Genomic DNA, 21519 nt, shown 5'->3' on the forward strand with positions numbered 1-21519 from the left:
GAATGATTGTGGTTGCCATGTCTCTGCCATCAAAAGGAAAGGCCGAGGGACAAAAACCTTTCCCTTCCGGGCTGGCATGGAGACGTAGCTTAGTTCACAGTCTAGAGGAATTACTGCAAGAAGCTGCTGGTTTCTAAACTTGGTTTGTGTGCCTCTGGGGCTCTCTCTATATAGTTTTGGGCATTATATTTTGCTTGGATATTCAACACCATCATTCAAGCCTGCCTTCTATGGGCAGGTGCTAGGTCATCTATTTTGCATTGTTCACTTTGTATATCAAGAAAGGTTGCATGGCTGCTTAAGCAGCCACGTTGTTCTGAAAAATAGTCCTGGTCCCCACATCCTAGAGTCATGATTGAGAAGCTTCGTGTCACCAAGATTCCATCTGGAAAAGGTGGGGAAACTGTACCTCCTCCATCTGGAGCACCCTGGTGTTATTGGTTAGGTTTGGGACCCGGAGCATTCTCCAGTGTTGTGTTGCCCTCTGGCCAGGATTCTTCACTACTAAGTGCGACAAGATGGTGCCAGGAATGGCCACATAAGTTTTTTGATCATACGATGTTCTAACACCCATCATTTGGGAATTTTTTTTTTTTAGTAACCTTTATTAGAGGGAAGGATTTCTATAGTAAGGTACCACATTTAATATTTTATATGCATATTTTCATTTATATATAGATTATTACTAGTCATTAAAAAATTTTATTTTAAAGTATCATATGATGTAATAAATACATTGTTTTCAATCCCTTGAGTTGATTTCAAGTGTCAGGCTCTTAAAGATGGTATTACAGATTATGACTGAATTTATTTATGTTTTTGATACTATTAAATTGCTCTTCCACAACTAAATTCCACCAATGTGTACTCTGCTCCAGGTCAGTTTTCTTAATTTAAGAGGAAAACAATTCTGAGATAGATTTCTTATATACAGATTATTGAGTTATACTCTTAGGAATAAATTCTAGTGAGTTCTTCTGACCTGGTCCTCCTTATTATAGATGAAGAATGCCATTAGATGTCTAACCACATGCCATGTACCTAAGGTTATTTATCTGTTAAATAAGCAATTGGGACAACATTGTAGTTGGCTTACAAGCTTAAATATACAATAATCAATTGTCATACTCAAGGGTTCATCTAGTTTTTGTAGAAACCAGATTTGGGAATTAAATAGAAAGTAATTGTGACTATCATTATTTATCATTTGAGGGTGACATACATCTCTATATTTCCTCAAGAAATTACTTTAAGTATATCATATTCAATAGAAAATTTCAGGGATATCATTTGATTTATTCCGCTATAAATATTTCCCCATTGCATGGAAAAAGAATCCAATGTGAGTTTTCTGCCAAAGAGCAATTATATTTAAAAGCCTAGGGATGAGTAGTCTGTGAATTCAGAGGATCCATTGAGAGCCAGATTTCAGCCAAGATTCCATTTAATTGTGTCCCTCATGACACTTGACCCTGAAAAGGGTAAGAAATAGGAGCATGATAATGCTTCAGGTATAACAATTATTTTACACCTAGGGAACAATGATATTTGCAGCATCTAGGAATTATCCATCCCTCACTATTCTGTTCAATGAGTAAGCTGCCATACATGTCTGAGAAATAATCACTGTATGAAATTTCATTGTAGATTCTAGTTTCTTCCTTCTTTGAAATAGACTCATTTTATTCATGAAAACTCTGAAGATGACATACATTCAGGGATTAGACAACATAGTGAGTCTTTTTATGGAGGAGACTTCCCACAGCCCTTAAAAAGACTTTTGAAATTCATAAATGGACAAATCTTTGTTTGGCTTCTGTCACTTGATACATCAATTATTGTGCCATACCAATTATTTTATGAACAAATATAATTTGAATACTATACTTTGAAATCTATTCAACATTCTATTTCTTCATGAAGTTCTCCAAACAATTTTTAGAATATTTTAGAATAGTTTGGCTTTAATCGGTGTATAGAAGTAACATTTAAAAAAATATTTCAAGGTTAAAATTATAGTCCTCCCTCCACTCCCCCCACCACTTCAGTGACACTCAAAAGGACTTGGATCACTTTGAGCGATTCTTAGTTGAATACTGAGGCCTGAGGATCCTGTGTTGCTTGAAGATAGAAACTACCAAGCCACCTGGCTAGGCTTAGGGACCTCCAGGGCTGCGCCTACAAATGTTTGGGGAACCATGTGATGTCTAAGATCAAGCCCAGGTTGGGCAGATGCAAGCCTGGGCCCACCTTCCAACATTTTTTAATGTGTATTTTACAGTTTATGACTGTCTGCTTTTATATCTATCTTTCTATCATCTACACATTCATTGTCTATTCTGTGATGTTTTAGAAATGGTGCTACTTCTTTAAATTGCTTCGTAATGAGGAAATTAAGAAGAAAGCAATTGAGAAGACTTTGAATGTCCAGAGGTTCAGTGGTCAGTTACATGTTTTGCAAATATAGGTTCTGCATTTGATCCCTGAAAATATATGTGCCCCTAGTATCTGCATGATTGATCCATTTGGTCCATTTGACTGCTACTGGATATGGCCCTTGTACCTCTGAGTGGTGCTTGGGAACACAACCACCTCACTCCTGATGAAGAAAACCTTGATGGCATATATAGTTAACCTTTCTAAATATTTTGAATTCTAAGGATTTAAAATGCATTTTCCTTATATTCTAAATAATTTATCTGGATGTAGTTTTTCTTTTCATCTTTGGTGACTTTTAGAACTCATCTTTTCTTATCAATTTATGCCAGAGAGAACTTTCAATACTATCTTTCTTCATATTTAATTGCAGGAAATTATTTCAGTATAGTCTTAAACAGAATTGTTTCTAATTTTTGCCAGTAAGGATCATTGATATTTTATATTTCCAGGAAATATACTCCATTGATAATTGCTACTTTCTTCTATTTCAACTTTGCAAAGAGGTATTATTTGGGGAAAATAATTTTTCAAATGCTTTTAAATCAAGGTTGCTATTTCTATTCATTTTGAATTGGCTTCCCCTCTCAGAGTTGGGGTCACATACAGTTTTGCTTAGAGTTTACTTCTGGCTCTGTATAATTATTTAAATACACACATGAATATGCAAAAATATGAGTTCCACATGTTTGTAATGCAAATTCAATGCATTTATGTTTTCATTCAGCATGTGAGAATTATTGTAGACTCAAATAATTTAGTGAATGATGCACTGTTTTCAGTATTCTGACACATTTATGAACTATAGATGTTAGGTTTTGGTGACTTTGTAGCATTTTAAATTAAAATTAAATAAAAGATTTATAGATTAATTGTTAATTTTGAGGGTAAGAGGTTCCCCTGCAGTGCTAAGGGAGAGCAATATGAGGTCCTGAGGATGCAGTGCTGCTTGGGTCTGTTGTTCCAGAGACTACCAGGATGGTGTTCAGTGGTGTCCAGGATCAAGTAGAGCAATGATGGAATGCTTCTATGGCTAATCCCTGCAATGATGCTGGATTTTGTACTAATTGTTCTAGGCCTTAACACTTAATTATAACATATTACTCTGTTATTTGTCAGTCTTTATAAAGACTGACAAGATTATAAATTAATCTTGTCTTTACACACATACACACACACACACATATATATTCCTCACTGTCCAGAATATTTTCATTTTGACAATCACAAAGAATACTCCTATGAATCTTACGTTAGCATTTATCAGAGTATGCAATTAAGTTCAGAAAACTTTAATGACTTGCTGAAAATCAAGACACTATTAGTTTGTGCCAGAACTAAATTCAAATTTCTACTCTTCCAATCAATCACTTGTTCAATTTACGTAGGTTAAACCATTTTAAGGGACTAATACTGAGAGTAGTCTGGTGATTTCTATTATTGTCTCTGCTATCTGCAAGCCCTCACTTATAATTTTGTCAGATACCTTAGTATATAGTTTACATAAATGCTTCTAGTCTACGGCTATTAATTATATTTCTAATGTACAATACTATTTTGAAATATAAATAATTCATAATATAATGTTTAAAAGTGTCTTTATAGTAGTACAAAATATTTTGAATAATTTTCTGGTTTCCTAAGAAAAGTTTGGTTAAAGAAAATTCTGTTACATTCTATAAATAGTGGGAAAACAGTTTTATAAATTCTAAATTATACCTAGTTTAATATCAACTAAATGTAGCATGGTAAAATACATTAAAGTGGTCACATTTTCTGCAGCTAACCCTCAAAATGTAATAAATTTCAGTATTATTTTATAAATCAAATGTGTATGAATAAAAGATGTATTTGTACTAATAGCAATTATCAGACATATTATCCAAAGAACTGACATTTTAGAAAAGCATATTTAATCTAAAAAAGATAAGGTAATTGAATATTATTTTCCACTGTAGTATAAAAATATACCATCTATCATGCTGGGTGATTTGCACTGAATTAACAATTTTAGTATTATTTATTCAATGTTTTCGTTTGGTCTATTTATTATAATTTATAGTATATGTTTTATAATTTACATGACTATGCAAATATCTATAAAATACTAACTCTGAAACAAGTCATGCAATGGAAAAATTTATATTGCCTCCTTTGAAGAAAATATTATTACATAAAAGTAAAAATTTGCATTATTTGCTCTTTAAATCATCCATAAGCTAATAAAATACAATTCAATATGTAACTTAAAATAAATACCTATAGAAATGTCTTGCAAAAAATAAAACTTTTATTTTTAAGGTCCTCTCTTAAAAAATATTGCTGATAGACAATATTTAGAGTTACATGACTTGTAGGCTATATATGTTTATGCATGTACATATTTTATATGATATATGTACATATAAATAAATATACTGTTAATAACTAATTATAGACTATAAACTATTTATAGTAAATTCTTACTGTGAAACATACATATTTGTGCTTTATTTTGTATTCTATTTCTGGTGTATTTTTAGTTTTTTGGTAGTAGGCTTCCTCTGAATCTAATTTAGGTCATGTTAAATTTAATGAATTACCAGAAGTTCAGAGTACAGTTCACCAGGAAAATATCAGAATTCATCTGGAAGACTAACATTATGCCATTATCATATATTATTTTTATTTATCTTGTGAGTGAAAATATGCTTTATTCACTTTTCGGACACAGAGAGTAAAAGGGTAAAGATCAACTCCTGGTGTTTCTAGCATTAAATAAACTGTAGTTGCATTAAAATAGTCTGAGGACTTTGAAAACAGGATTTATCTATATTACTGAAAATGGAAAATTAAAGGAAAGATATTTTTAATATGTTGCTTGATCACCTTACTGGCTAAAATGTAGATCAGCACTGCAAAAGAAAATAAATAGATGAAAATAGACAGAAAGATAAATACAAACGAAGAAGGGAGTAAGAAGAAAAATAAATTATATTTTCCTGAGATTGGACTGGAGCCATAGCACAGAAGGTAGGGCATTTGCCTTGTACGTGGCTGACCTGGGTTCGATTCTTCCATCCCTCTTGGAGATCCCGGTAAGCTACCGAGAGTATCCCGCCCATATGGCAGAGCCTGCCAAGCTACCCATGGTATATTCGATATGCCAAAAATAGTAACAAGTCTCATGATGGAGAGATTACTGGCGCAAGCTCAAGCAAATTGATGAACAATGAGATGACAGTATTAAACTGCTTCCTGAGGTTATATATTATATAGTCGAATCATTCTACTAGTATGAAGATGACATTAGAGAGTCTCCTGAAATGTTTTTGGAGAAATTTCAGAATTATTTTGGAAGTTTCATCATTTGTATGTCTTATTAACTTCTTTAGTTTGGATATAAATAGTCTCATATTCAGTCTTTTAAGAGGACGAATGCCTGATCATTGGAGCCTCAGTAGTTGTAGGTCACTTGATTTTAAACACTGTCCACCCCATTCTCATGCTGGTAAAGCTGGTTCCTTTGCTCACTGTCTTTCTTCAAATATCTGCTTGGGAAAGAAAGATAGTTTTATTTATTGGGTTAAACTTTATTACAGGAAACTTTACCTTTCTCCAAAATGGGGATATAATTTTAAAAAGTACTATCAGTAAAAACAAGAAATGCTCGACATATATTTTATATGTGTATGTACATGAGGCATTGATGTGTAGATCTGTAGATCATTATTTTAACTGTATTTGTCTTTACCTCTTCATATACAGTAGAGTCACACTTAACTATGTAAATACTTTGACTTTGTCAAGCCCTTGAAGCCTTTTTGACCCAGAGCAGTGAGGTAATGTCTGGATAGTGTGTGCTATCTATAAAATTTGCAGCTATTTTTCTTACACCTATGAGAGAGAGAGAGAGAATGATACTGCATAGATCTCCAGAGCAACAGACATATGCAAAACTGAAGAACCCACAAAGTGAACTATTTACCTTTGCACCACTATTTTAGTGTATTTTCCCCATTGCTGTGCTACCATTACCACAAATACATGATATTGAACAACACAGATTTCATTTTACAATTCTAGTGGACAGAGTTCTAACACAGATCACTGAGCTAAATTTCCATGACATCAATGTTGTATTCCTTTCTGGAGTTTCTAAGGAATAATCTATTTCCAGGCCTTTTAGCTTCTGTGGATGAGCTGTTTTCCTAGACTCACAGTCCCTTTCTTTATCTTTAGTGCCAGAAACATAGTATCTTTTAATCTTTTTATGGTTTTAACCTGCTTTTCTCCCCCAGTGAAAATGGTACCTTCTGATGACATTGGATTCAGCTTATTAACACTGATACTCTATCTGTAACCTTTAAATCTTTTTGTCATGCAGCAGAACATAGTTAATGTTACAGGTTTTAAGGATTAGGACATGGACATCCTTGGAGGAGGTCCAATATTGAAGCTGCTACCTCATGTTTTAATGCCTTGTCATACTCTCAAATTATTAATAAAGTTTGAGTCAGTCAAGGGACCCCTGAGTTATCCTGCTATAAAACAAAGAAATAGATGAGAGTGAACAGTAGACTGGGATTTAAAAGACATAAATTCTCATTCTATTTTGCCCTTAAAGATATGCATTGATTTCACCAAAGTCACATTGATATATGTGAGTTAAAATTTATAAATACAGATTAGGCAATCTCTAAATCCTCATTAAGCCCTGTAATAAGAATTGATGCCTATGGAAAGCATGTAAGTCAAACAAGAAGCTTGAAAATTGGAAACCAAGTAAATAGAAGTAGACCTAGAAGATTAATAGATAAAAGATTTCAAAGGGAGATCACAGGAAATTATTTTACTTTCCTAATAACATGAAGAAAAAAACCTATGTATTTTTTTCCTGTAATTTTTTTAGCCACGCACAGTGAAATGGATAAGCAACACTTGGTGACTGATGGTCCACAGTTTTCAGAGAAATCAATGTCAGGAGGTTATGCACATGCCCGTGGGGTGTTTTACTATTAATGACAGAGAACGGCTTGGAAACTAAATGTATTTTCTAATATCTCTGAAATGCAGTGCTTATTATGTGAGGGTAGTAACTGAAGACAGGACCGAGAAGTTGCTCGAAGAACTCCACATTGGGACCCATGGCCTAGAATGGGACGGTCAGAGTGAGAGACGGTCTGGGTTCATCATGTCGACCAAGATCATCCATTGTAACTCACAGTTCCAGAGGCCGAATCTAAATGCTGGACATGGGAGTCTCCCGGTGGACAGTTCACAATGAAATTGACCACATCATATTCAATTGAAGGTTTTTCCTGACCGATGTTGCTGTTGTCCCAAAATTCCAAACAGGATCAGACCAACGTCTCGTTCATGCAAAATTCTACTTCACAGAGCGGGGAGAAAGGTCTGCAAAGTTTAAGAAGGCAACTCCCAGAATGAGCACCAACTGGGAGCTCTTTGGCACTATTGTGGCAACGTGGGAAGATGCCATCCTTAACAACATCAACAAGGAATACCATCCTTGTTCAGCACCTCCATGACTATGCGAAAAATACCAAGAGTGAGAAAGTCACACACAGACGCCTGTCTTTGGAAACTCTCAAGCTCATTCATCAACATGGTTTGGTGTGAGCCTCAGGTAATCACAAGCAAGCTAACATCCAAGCTCACAAAGCTGTGCAGAGAAGCCATAAAGGAAAACCTCAAAGAGAAGAGCAGCAGTGTTGGCAGATGCGGCAGAAGCCGGGAAAAGTATTCGCAATGCTTGCCTGCCCTTCACCAACTACAAGACCAAGATGACTGCGATGTGCTGATAGATCTATCACATCATCCAGAAAGGGAATGGAGAGGATTATTCACGACTTCTACTCGGATCTCTTTGACAGCCATGTCTACCTGTCCACTTACCAAATTCCACAGGATGGATATGTCATTCTCAATGTCCTTCCTTCCAAAATCCGACATGCCATTTCATCAAAGACGCATACAGCACAGGGTCCTAATGCTCAATATGCCTGCTGTCAGTCGTGTACAAGTTGTTCACTCATGTCATCCTGAATAGAATAGGCAGAACACTAGATGAAGGACAACCATGAGAGCAAGCCAGGTTCTGAAAAGGATTCAGCACGATTAACCATATCCACACAGTGACCAAACTCATTGAAGTTTTGTGAGAATTTGAGATGCCGCTCTGTCTAAAGTTCATTGACTTAAAGAAGGCCTTTAATTCTGTTGAGACTGAAGCGGTTATCAAAGGTTATCAAAGCCCTAGCCAAACAGAGCGTTCAAACTCAGTACATCAAGATCCTCCGTGAGCTGTATTGTGAATTCACCATCAGGATCTCACCATTCTACAAGGATCATTGATGTAAAGAGAGGAGTTTGACAGAGCGATACCATTTCACTGAAACTCTTCAGTGATGCCCTCGAGAATGTCATGTGATGACTGGAAAGGGAAGAAATGGGAGTCAAGATATACAGTTGGCAACTACACTACCTCTACTTTGCTAATGATATCGTTCTCATAACACCAAACATTAGCCAAGCGCCACAAATGCTGGCCGACTTCAACTTCCAGTGTGAAAAGTTCAGACTGCTGTTGAACCTCAAAAAGACGATGCTCATGAAAAACAAACTAGTCCCTGACGCTCCATTTGCTCTCAATGGAACGAACCTCTCCGAATGCTGCAGCTCTGTGTACCTGAGTCGAGAACTCAACATGAGGAACGACTTGGCGCCAGAACTGTGGAGGAGGAAGAGAGCAGTATGGAAAGCGTTTAAGAGCATTGAAGAAGTGGTTGGTAGGACAAAGGGTCTCTGGCTCCGGGCACATCCTTTCAATTCCACCATTCTTCCTGCACTATCGTATGCCTCAGAGACCTGGGCTCTATGCAAACAGGATGAGTACGGTATTCAGGTATCCCAAAGAGGACTCGAAAGAGCTATGCTAGGAGCATCACATCAAGTGAGAGAAGGAATCCAGAGTTCCGACCTCCATCGATGGTCAAGAATCAGGGATTAAAAATCAAAAGAATCAAAGGTACCTTTAAGAGTGTGTATTCATTAAAGTAACATTTATCATTTTTTGTCAATATAATTAACACAAATTGGAAATGATTTATTAATAGACATTATTTTAAATATTTTCATTTACTTTGACAGTGTAATAAACATTTATTCTTGAAAATTTTACATTAGGGTCTTCACAAATGAGGGACTTTTATTAAACTAGTGATGAAATAATGAAGAATGCCTTTACACTCTGATAAGGATTGGCGCTCAAGAGCATTTGCTTTGCATTTGTGAGGTCCTGGATTCAAGTCCTGACATCAATTATCCTCTGCTAAAACACACACACAGACACACAAACATGTGTTTTCTTTCTCATCTCCCTTTCCCTCTTGTCTCTTACTATTCCCTCCCCTCCTCTCCTCTTCCCTTTCACCCCCTCCATGATTAAAAAGGTTTCAATAACAGAGTTTCAGGAATATAATATTTCAACTCAAAATTCACCTCCAGTGTCAGTTGTCCCTCCATCAATAACCCAAGATCACTCTGAAAATGATAATGATGAACATAACTCAAAAGTGCACATTCACAGTAATGAGCTATTTGGAAAATGGTGGAGATAAATCTGGCTAATATTATGAACAACAAAGTTTATTCCCAGGCATTCCTATACATTCTCCAATGGCTTTATATTGATAATCAGAAGTTGAATCAAGGTTTAATGCTAAGATTTATTGACAAGACTATTTTCTCAACCAAACTCTCTAAACACAACTCTGTTGAAATGACTTGAGTTGTAAAAATTTTTGGTTTTGTTTTTGTTTTTTGCTTTTTGGGTCACACCTGGCGATGCACAGGGGTCGATGCTGGCTCTGCACCCAAGAATTACTCCTGGTGGTGCTCAGGGGGATCTTATGAGATGCGGGGAATTGAACCCAGATCAGCCTCGTGCTAGGCAAACGCCCTACCTGCTGTGCTATCTCTCCAGCCCCAAATTGTAAAAATTTTTGTACTGTATTTTCTAGTGTCCATAGAATATAATAATATTGATGAAAATAAAAACATATTTATTTCCTTCACCTTTCAAAAATAGTTTACAAGTAACTTATGTTTTTTCCCCAGCATTTACTCTAAAAAGTTACATCATGCATCCTAAAGGAAATGCACAAAGTATAAAAGATAAAATAATACTTGTATACAGTAGAACAGACTAATAAAACACTATCCTGCATTTATTGACAGGGAAACCACCTAAGGCTAGAAATAGTAGAGTCTGATAGAAATGGAAAACAGGAGATTCAGCTGAGTTTCTCATAGGTCCATTTTATAGTGTGATTTATTGACTGAGAAATGCGTTAGCCCTACTGAGTGTGTATTCAATTACAACCATAAGTCAAAGCCATGCACTCACTGATGGATCATTCAAGACTGTGTGTATGTATAATTAAAATAAAAGCCATATACATCAACATCAGCAATTTTGTAGTGACTCACTTTAAATTACTTTCTCTTATATTTGTTTATTTATTGAATACCTTAAACATTTTCCAGCATACCATCTTAAGATTTACTGAATAAAAATATCATACTTAATTATCAAGGTTGGTAGATATTTTTCTGTCTTTTAAAAAGAGGTAACATTGATTTTAAAAGTGTAAATGTTTTCTAATTTATGTATGTAATGTTATAATAATACAACACCCACAAAATGCAATGTCTCTCCATAGGATACTTCCTCTGCACTTCAAATTTCCTAGCTCAAACTAAGTTTGCTAATTTAAACTTATACTTTAATAAATATCTGTTATAGTTAGTAGTTTGGAATAGGGTTGTTAAGAGGGACATTCAGAGTGTTTTTCCTTGAATAGAGCAGTTTGCATCCAATACTGCATATTTCTAACTAAAAATGCCTTCTAAAAATCACTTGTGAGATATTGATGACTCATCATAGTTCTTACAATTGAACATAAATTTCAGTATAAGTTTTGACTAACAATGTACCAATCATACAATTTTTACAAACAAAAACAATTTTATGTAAGTAACAACACATTGCACCATTATATCTATTTAAGATGTGCTTTTTTTTCAGTGCTAAGGATCATACCCAGGGCTTTACACATTTAAGGTGAGTTTCATCACTGAATTACATACTTTGATATCTAAGTCTATCCTTAACTTTACAAGTTTACCATTTTTATTTGACTAACCGTGACCTTTCTCCTTCCTTCTTGGCAATTCCTAATTTGATTTTATCATCTGAAACTTTTATTTTTGTTTTGCTTACTACATTTGTTCTTTTGGTATATCTATGAATATTCCAATAATTGTTCTATTTTACTTCAAGACCATTAAAGGGTTCACTATAGAAAAATTGTCAATTAGCTGAAAATTCAATAGGTAGGATTATATGAACTAGCTGATATAATTCTAGATAATTTTAGATTCTGGTATTTTTCTTCTCCTCTTAGTAAGATGGAAAATTCTATCTTAAACTGATATTCAGAAGAATGTTGAGCACAAAAACAGCACAACAAAATAAGCTAGAGTAAGAAGTGCTTGGCTATCTGGCTGTAGTGTGAGACATGATTCAGTAAAATTTTATACTAAGTAAAAATTATTGACTCTACTTATACTCTTAGCAAATAAATGTATAGAAACAAGTTTAATATCAAATGCAACCTAATATTTGATTAAGAGCAAGACATGATGTTCTGACTGCTTCTCTGCCTTTTGGCTAAGATCAAGTGAAGACATGATGTTCTGTTCCTTTTCCTGAATTGTTGATACTAATATGAGTTTACTATACATAAAAGGTATAGTATATAGACATCTTCCTATAAACTTTGCATTTTTATTTGTCTAATAAATCATTCAAAAACTTATCTGGATATCACGGTTCTTCTCTTCTAAGAACCTTATAATTCTACACAGAACATAAATTCCACCCTAGAATCAAAGATATTTATGAACTTGTTTCCTGAAAAGTAACTGCATATTTATCCATAGGCTCATTTCTGCAGTTTACTGAAAGATGGCTAAGTGTCAAATATTTTTCTAGGAACTATATATATAGCATATTACAGAACATCTGAAATGATAGAAAGTACTTAGAGTTTCCATTTGCCGCAAATACAAGACTCTGTGGAAAGAAAATGCATCAATTTTCTTGAGAAAATGAGATGGGAGTGATGCTAATTCTTATATATAGGAATAAAAACTACTATTAACAAAATGAAATGGGTTTGTACTGATGTTGCATATGGTTGTCCTCTAGCAGATTAGATAGGTTAAAAACAAAGCAATTAACCATCACAAATAGATCTATATTGACTTATTTTCTGATAATTCTATTTGTCATTTCTTTAAATGTTACTGGACCAAGTAATATGAAATAAATTTGTTGTATGCTTTCTAAGGTGTCAGGCTAAGGAATGGGAGGGAACCTGGGGAAATTGGTAGAGAGAAAAAGATATGCTGTCTCAAAAAAATCTCAAATATGCTGTCTCAATAAGCATGCCTGGAAACAAAATGTAATAAAATATTAAAATACCATTTAAATTATATATAAATATAAGCACTATAGCTCTGTCATCACGTTGTTCATCGATTTGCTCAAGCGGGCACCAGTAACATCTCCATTGTGAGACTTGTTACTGTTTTGGGCATATCAAATATGCCACGGATAGCTTGCCAGGATCTGCTGTGTGGACAGGGATACTCTCAGTCACTTGCCGGGCTCTCCAAGAGAGACAGAGGAATCAAACCTGGGTCGGCTGTGTGCAAGGCAACACCCTACCCGCTGTGCTATCACTCTAGTCCAAAAACTATAAGTATAATGAATAAACAAATAGGAATTTTCACAAAATAATGAAAATTCTGAAATAAAATTTCTAGAACTAAAAATTAAAATAATCACTTTTTCCAACCGTATTTAAACACTGTCATTTGCAGTTGCTCATGATGTATTTTTTAAAGGCAATTGATAGTCCAACCATAATCCAACCACTACTGTGACCTTCCCTCCACATTGTCTCCATTTTCCAAACCACCCTACCAGCCTGTCTCTGTAGAAGTTCCAAAATGATTTTATATTGTTTGTTACCAAAAATGAATAATGGAATTATCAAAACAACTACAGTAAAGAAAATTTGTGAAAATTGTTATAACTCACCCTTAGGACATTAAGTCCTTTTCTGAGTGCTTACTGAACTTTTGTTTGTACTTGAGCCCTCTGTATTAATTATTTGTTCATGACTATTACTTGGCTTCTATATTAAATTTCCATCCAACCTTGTGCTCCTACAGGGATATTAGTATTGTAGAGTTTAGAGATGTCCAGAAACTCCAGAATATTTAATGAGGCAGTGAGTTTACATGGCCAAGGTGATGAAATGTGGGTGTGACTGCAAGGGCTTCCCTAAATATGGGAGGGTTCGAGGAGGTCATTCACCCCACTCTGAGAAGGCCCAGAAATTTCAGCCAAATAAAACCCCAAGTATACCTGAAATTTTCAGCAACTTAGCATCTTTCTGGAGTTTATTTATGAGGCAGTGGAGTCCGGATGTCTGCATGGTGGCAAAATCACTGCATCATTGTATCACTGTCATCCCATTGTTCATCGATTTGCTCAAGTGGTTGCCAGTAACATCTTCATTTGTTATAGCCCAAAGATTTTAGCAGCTTCTCTTCACTTGTCCTTCCCAATGGTGCCACATTGGAGACTCTTTCAGGCTCAGGGGAATGAGACCCATCATTTGTTATTGTTTTTGGCATATCATATATGCCATGGGGAGCTTGCCAGGCTCTGCCATGTGGTCAGGATTCTCTCCGTAGTTTGCCAGTTTCTCTGAGAAGGAGAACTAGAAAAGAAGAGGTAAGGACTACCAGTCCCAATCCGAGTAGGCTTGGAGATCTCAGCCCCGGATCCCACACACCTGGGTTTTCTGCAGGTTCCTTCATGCCTGAGGCTCCTCTGAGCATGTGGAGTGTGGCCTTGAGCATGGCTGTTGCTGGGATCTGAAGACCTTCGGCTGCTGGGGCTCTGCTTGGGGTGGGGATGGAAATTCAACCGGCCCCCTCCAAGAGGCCCCAGTGAAGACAGCGAGGCTCAGGGGCAGGGGACTCTGCATCGCTCTCTTCTGGGAGCTTGGTTTTATAGTCTCTGGATCTTGGCCATTGATGAGATTACATGGCTCCAGGGGCAGTTTATGGGTGTGGCTGGCTAGCTACTGGAAAATGGGGTTCTGGGTGGAGTAGGCCCAGTCCCAATCTGAGCAGGCTTGGAGATTTCAGCCCCGGGTCCCGCACACCTGGGTTTCTCTGCTGGTTCCTTCACGCATGAGGCTCATCCAAGCATGTGGAGAGGGGCCTTGAGCATGGCTGTGGCTGGGTTCCAGAGGTCTTTGGCTGCCGGGGCTCTACTCAGGGCAGGGAGGGAAACTCAGCCCGTCCCCGTCCGAGGGGCCCCGATGAAGACAGCCAGGTGTGGGTCAGGAGACTCACATCACCATCTTAAGGTGGCAAAATAATTAAAAAATAATTCTGGATTATTACCATATTTAATCACAGATAGCAAATGAAAGACAATTATTTCAAGGACCATTGGTAGATTTATTGTAATTGAAGAACATAGAGAAGACATATTGAAAAAAAATATTACCCACAAAAAATCTATCACAGCAAATGACTTCCCCCCAAGCATAAGCTAGGAGTGGATACTGAGCTGCAGGTGTGGCCCCCAACTCAAAAATAAAATAAGGAATGTTTTGAATTATTTCAATTAAACATAATAAAAGTATTAAAAAATTTTAAGGATTCAATTACATTTATTTGAAACTATTGGAGAATATTTTAATTAACAAGAATAAACAGAGAGTACAAAGCCAATATATAAAGAACTTGTGTTTACTTGTTTTAATCTAAAATTTATAAGGGATGAAAAGTTTTTATTTTTAAGGGATGCTTGATTCATATTAACCTAGTGATTACCCTTAATTGACAACACACATATTTATCCTTACTTTTGTCTATTAGTTTTTGCAGTTATTATCTATCCACTTTTATTTATTATTTTAAAATGATTTTAATTTATAGGTAGAAAACAACTTGGAAGATAATAAGGAAAAACACGCACAAAAAGAAGAACATCTTGAAACTCCATGAATTTCTCAAGTCTCATATCTTCTCAAATTCCCAAGATGAAAGACATTCCTCTGAAAAGATATTCAGTGGGATGTGGATCAATTTAACCACAAAAAAAGCCAATAAATCCCATTACAAAATATCTTATTGTTGTTGACATGGAAATCTTTTTTCAATCAGGTTTGGTGTATCTTTTGACTAGGTGACTAGCGTCCTTTGCAAGCTTCTTTAGCATATTAACAAACTACATTTCTTGATTCCTGATGTCTATTTTCACAACAGGGCTTATCCATTCCTCATAAGCAATACAAGTATGTTTACTTATCAATGATCTTTTCACCCTTTCTGTAGACATTTTGGGTTTGGGTTAAACTAACACTTTAAAACAAATGTAATCTACCAAGAGAAGATTTACTTATATATAGTGCAGCATCTGATGATTTTCTTTTTGCTATACACATTTGTTTAGTTGGTTTGAGGAGTATACATAGAGATGCTCTGGACTTCTCACTCTGTGCCTAGGGATAGCTACTAGAGGTGCTTAGGTTGCTTATGTCGTACCTGTGAGCAAACCAGGGTAGGCCGCATGCAAGACAAGCAACTTAATCCCCATACCTCCATCTCTGGCTCTACCTTACACTCATTTAACAATTTCTTAACATGAAACTCAAAGTTGTTACAATTCAAATTTCATAATTCCCATCTGTAAAATACTAAAGAGCACCGAAGGGCGAGTGCACTCGCGGGCTCTCCGGGCGGCTCTGTCTCACCACCCGCGTTCGGTGCTCTGGAACCGCAGTGTGTGGACTGGATCGGGACAGCCGGTGGTCAAGGACAGGCGAAGGAAGAACGAGGACCAAGCTGGTTGCTGATTAGTTACCGTTTATTCAATCTGCAAGCTTTCTCATCTCCCGCACTCCCAGCTTCAGCCTCTCTCTGGATCTACTGCTCAACTGCTCTCTCTGGCTTCTCTCTCTCCTCCCCTTGTCTCTCCCCCATCTCTCTCTGTGGATCTGGCCCCGGAAACAAGATACAAAACCAAAACCGAAGCCTTATTTGGGCTGAAAGCACTCGGATTTACATCCCAAAGACCAGGCTGGGCTGCAGCAAGAAATCTACATGTCAATTACAAACTAGACAGCACCTGAAATTTACATCCCAAAGACTAGGCTAGCACCTTAGATCTGCGGGTCAAAGATCAGCTAGGTTTCTGTGACAAAAGGTTTCTGTGACAAAACTCCAGAAGGCAGCTGGAAAAGGGGAAATATTCCAACACCCATCCAGTAACAACTTTATCCATATATTTCCTAACTTCTAATAATAAATTAGTTATTATATACTTAAAATAGTTTTGCCTGATTTTTGCATGTGAATATGATAATAGAGTATGTGCTTTTTTGTGCTCAACTTTCTTGGTCCAATAGTATATTTGTAAAACTCATTTTACAGCCTTATTTTTCTATAACTCATTCACAAAAATACTCTTAACTTTTAAATCTAATATGTTACTATCCCTCTCAGAGAGCCTGGCAAGCTACGGAGAGTATCCTGTCTGCATGGCAGAGCCTGGCAAGCTACCAGTGGTGTATTCGATATGCCAAAAATAGTAACAACAACGGGCCTCATTTGCTTGACACTGAAAGAACCCCCAATATGTCAGCGTTAAGAAGGATGAGCAAGAAAGGCTGATAAAATCTCAGGGACGAACCAGACTGCCAAAACAAAGAAAGACTAAAGTGACTATTTGTACTTTCAAAGCATATATGCTGGAACCAGAAGCATCCATCGAGGACCTGATGGTGCAAGCGAAGAAGAGCAAGTACTACATCATTGATCTGACTGAAACGAGAAGGCATCAATCACATCACAGCATTTTAGACACTGGAGAAGAACTGTTCCTCGGAACATGCAAAAATAGAGGCATCGGGAGCGTCAGTGTTATTATCAACACGAACTTAGCCATTGATTCATTTGAACGCCTAACAACACAAATCAGTCGATTGTGCTTGAATAGATGTGGCTCACTGCCAGCAGTTTGTATCTTTGTCACCTACACACCAACAACCAACTACGATGAAGAAGAAATTGAGAAGTTCTACATGGAGCTATAGAAGTTCTATAAAGAAGACCACACCTTCTACAAGATCATTGTTGGTGATTTTAATGCCAAGATAGGACCAAGAAGGTCGCCCAAAAAACTCCATATTGGGTCTCATGGCCTAGAATGGAACGAACAGGATGAGAGACTTTCTGAGTTCATCATGTCAACAAAGACTATATATCCATGGAAACTCACAGTTCCACAAGGCCGGATCTAAACGTTGGACATGAGAGTCTCCCAGTGGACAATTCCACAATGAAATTGACCACATCATTTTTAATTGAAAGTTTTGCCTGACCGATATTGCTGTTGTCCCAAAATTCCAACAGGATCGAACCACTGTCTCCTTCATGCAAAATTCTATTTCACAGAGTGGGGAGAAAGGTCTGCAAGTTTAAGTTTAAGAAAAGAACTCCTAGAATGACCACCAACTAGGAGCTCTTTGGCAGTATTGCGGCAACGTGGGAAGATACCGTCCTTGACAACATTGACGAGGGAAACGATCAACTTGTTCAGCACTTCCATGACTCCGTAAAGAATGCCGAGAATGAGAAAGCCACAAACAGACGGTTGTCTTTGGAAATTCTTGAGCTCATTCACCAACATGGTTTGGCACGAGCCTCAGGGAACCAAAAGCTAAAGTCCAAGCTCACAAAGCTGTGCAGAGAAGTGATAAAGAAAGACCTCAAAGAGAGAAGAGCAGCAGTGTTGGCAGATACATCAGAAGCTGAGAAAAGTATTAGCAATGCTAGCCTGTCCTTCACCAAATACAAAACCAAGATGACTGCCCACCGACATTCTGATGTATCTGTCACATCTTCCAGAAAGGGAATGGAGAGGATTATTCACCACTTGTATGCAGATATCTTCGACATCCAAGTCTACCTGACAACATACCAAATTCTGCAGGATGAATATGTCATTCCCAATGTCCTCCCTTCCGAAATCTGTCATGCCATTTCATTGGTAAAGATGCATACAGCACCCGGTCCAGTCAAAGTCAGACCCAAACACCTGAAGAATCTGCCGCCAGTACTCACCAATACACTGGCTTAGCTCTTCACATGCTACCTGTCCGAATACAAGGTACCATCCCAATGGAAATCCAGCAGGACCGCCCTGTTTTACAAGGGAGATATCCACGACATCAGCAACTATCGCCCAATCTACCTATTGTTCATTGTCTACAAGTTGTTCACTCGAATCATCCTGAATAGAATAGGCAGAACACTAGATGAAGGTGAACCATGCGAGCAAGCTGGGTTCCGAAAAGGATTCAGTACCATCAACTAAATTCACACAGTAACCAAGCTCATTGAAGTTTTGTGAGAATTCAAGATGTCGCTTTGTCTAAAGTTCATCAATTTAAAGAAGGCCTTCTATTCTGTTGAGACTGAAGCAGTCATTGAAGCCCTAGCTAAACAGGGAATTCAAACTCAGTACATCAAGATCCTTCAGGAGCTATATTATGAATTCACCACCAAGATCTCACCATTCTACAAGGAAGTGATCATTGACATAAAGAAAGGGGTTCGGCAGGGTGATACCATTTCACCGAAACTCTTCAGTGCCACCCGTGTGAACATCATGCTATGACTGGAATGGGAAGGAATGGGAGTGAAGATAGATGGTTGGCAACTACACCACCTTTGCTTTGTCGATGACATCGTTCTCATAACGCCAACCATTAGCCAAGCAGAACAAATTCTGGCTGACTTCGACCGCAAGTGTGGAAAGGTCCCACCGCAGCTGAACCTCAACAAGACAATGCTCATGAAAAAAGAACTAGTCCCTGGCGCTCCATTTGCTTTCAATGGAACAAACATCTCTGAATGTAGCAGCTGTGTGTACCTAAGTCGAGAATGCAACATTGTGTACCTAAGTTGAGAATGCAACATGAGGAACGACTTGGCGACAGAACTGCGCAGGAGGAAGAGAGCAGCGTGGAATGCCTTCAAGAGCTTTGAAGAAGTGGTTAAGAGGATGAAGTACCTCCAACTCCGGGCACATCTTTTTGACTCCACCATTCTTCCTGCACTGACATATGCTTCAGAGACCTGGGCCCTATGCAAACAGGATGAGAACGCTGTTCTGGTATCCCAAAGAAGAATCAAAAGAGCTATGCTTGGAGTATCACATTTTACTCAAGTGAGAGAAGGAATCCAGAGTTCGACCTCTGTTGATGATTGAGAATCAGGGACGCTGTCTCATTTGCGAAGGCATCAAAAATCAGATGGGCCAGACACGTAATGCAATTCAGAAATGACCACTGGACTAGAGCTGTTACCAAGTGGATTCCACAGGATGTCAAAAGACCACATGGCTGCCCACCTATGCGATGGTCAGATTTCTTCATCAGGACCCTGAATGAATGTTTTGAGGCTCTTCCTGTTCCTAGAGCAAGCAGATATCATTGGGCTACGCTAGCATGCAATAGGAAGGAATGGAGACATAACTGGCACCTGCTCGAGCAAATCGAAGATCAATGGAATGACAAGTGATAAAAGTGAATATATTATTATTATTTCCTCATACTAATTGGCATTGGTTCATATTTTTCTAGTTTTAGATATTATGAATAAAGATGCTATGAAAATTCTTATATATCTTCGGTGAATATACAGTATTTTTTGGAATATAACCAAGTATGTATTTCTGAATCTGAGCATACACATTTATTCAGCTCCAATAAATACTGACCGTTTTTCAGGTTGGCACTAATAAAAATTTAGCAGCCATATGAGAATTTCAATTACCCCAAATTTTTGCCAAACTTTGGTGGTTTGCATCTGTTTTATTTTAGGCATTCTTGTTGATTGATATACTTTTAATGTTTTGATCACAGTTCATTTAAAACAACAATAAATTTAACAGGTGTATTCATTCACAAATATCTCCCATATGTCCTTCTTCCTGGGTTTAATTCCATATTAGTCCGCTATGGTTTCCATAACAAAAATACAGAGGGGTAATTTATAAATGGCAAATATTTTCTCACAGTTCAAGAAACTAGAATTACAAGATAAAAATATGGAAGGGTTGATCTCTGATTATCAGATCCTTACTACACTGTATTCTCATATATATCTTCTTTTTTGTGTGCACATATGCATGTCAGGTACCAATTTTTCCTTTTATAAGAATAAATAAGGATTTTAGAATTTCATACTGTCTCTTTCTTAAGATGCTATATCCAAATATATCATTTTAAATATTAGGACTTCAATGTACAGTTTTGTGTGAGGTAACATGAATAGGTCCATAAGAACTTCCCAAGTCTTTCTTCTCACAGAGCTTCCAATGAAAGCTTTTTCTAGCTGATGCTAGGTTGACAGTTCCACTTAGAGTGAAATACAGTATGAGTGAAGCAAGATATTATTTGCTGAGGAAAGCATGCACTACCCTTTTTGTAACCTATCCCTCAATCATGATTTACTGTAGTATTGTACTCTGTCTGCAACATCAACACACATCCACAAAGATACCTACAAAACCAACAATTTGCTGTTTCCTCTTAGTTTTTTAGAGTTGGAGCAAAGATATAAGAACCTATCCCAATTTTCTCTTTTCCAGAAAACTTCTGAACAGCAAAACTTATGGCCAAAATTCTGATTTAAAAATAAAAAAAGATGTCCTAATGAATAATTCCATAACAAACTAATCCATTTATTAAGACTGAAGGAAAAAGTAGTTGAATATATCAAAAGGCTTAAAGTGTGAAATGCATAAGTGCTTGTCTACAATGCCATTGCTGCTGAGATCCTGGTTCAAATCTTGAAACTACACATGGTCCCCTAAGCACTTAGCATGGACCATGCTCACTGAGTCAGGTGTATCCCTTG

This window comes from Sorex araneus, chromosome 3 (genome assembly GCF_027595985.1).
Source record: "Sorex araneus isolate mSorAra2 chromosome 3, mSorAra2.pri, whole genome shotgun sequence".
Taxonomy (NCBI): domain Eukaryota; kingdom Metazoa; phylum Chordata; class Mammalia; order Eulipotyphla; family Soricidae; genus Sorex; species Sorex araneus.